We start from the raw sequence: 719 nt of genomic DNA on the forward strand, positions 1-719 counted from the left end.
CCCGCCGCACCCCCCGCCAGCCCGGCCAGGTGTGTCACGGTCAAGATCGCGCTCGGGCCGCGCGCTCGGCGCTTAGCTCGCGCGGACGCTCGTGGATGCGATGGGATAAAGCGGAGGAGGCGGGTGGCGGCGCTCAGTACGTCCTCAGCTGCAGTCGCGAGCACTCCAGCAAGCAGCAGCAGCATCACGGTGAGTCCGCGACCCCACCGACCCCACATCGAAAGAATCCGCTCAAGCAGCATCAAAGACAGCTCATTTATAAGTATCCCGGCCTCACGAATTAGGGGGGATCGAGTTTAGGAAGCAATTAAAAATAATTAAAAATGAATGTACCCGAAGGTTGTTTGGTGGTTTTCGTTTTCAAATATTTTGGTTTCGGCATCATTTGGAGACGTTAATGAATTTATGCGCTTCTGTGAATTTGTGGGAGTTTTTGTGATTCCCCTAAATGTTTAATACGTATCTCTGGTTTATAAAAAATGGTCTCTTTCTTGGCTGTATGCTGATATGGGACCCTCCAGATTTGCACATCCGTTTATTTCCCAGATTCATTCGGCAAGTTAGGGAGCTGGGCGCCTGTAGGGCTCGGGATAGGCCACACCGCAGTACACGCATGCACTGCAGCGAGGGGGTATCCACTCTCCAAAATCGTGGCCCGACTACTCCCTATTACCTCTATTACCTCTATTACCTATGTATTACCTCTCTATTACTTCTAT

General features: G+C 51.3%; 1 protein-coding gene across 2 annotated transcripts in view; it reads left to right on the forward strand.

Moving 5' to 3' along the window:
- The first annotated feature begins 53 nt into the window (after window positions 1-53).
- LOC113209538 (delta and Notch-like epidermal growth factor-related receptor) overlaps window positions 54-719 on the forward strand; it is a 15,535-nt gene continuing 14,869 nt past the window's right edge. For both annotated transcript variants that reach the window (XM_026427099.2, XM_026427101.2), the window contains exon 1: window positions 54-189. The gene's annotated coding sequence lies outside the window, so the exon portion shown is untranslated. The remainder of the gene's footprint in view (window positions 190-719) is intronic.

The sequence above is a fragment of the Frankliniella occidentalis genome, unplaced genomic scaffold, assembly GCF_000697945.3.
Source record: "Frankliniella occidentalis isolate FOCC.00 unplaced genomic scaffold, Focc_3.1 Scaffold63, whole genome shotgun sequence".
NCBI lineage: Eukaryota > Metazoa > Arthropoda > Insecta > Thysanoptera > Thripidae > Frankliniella > Frankliniella occidentalis.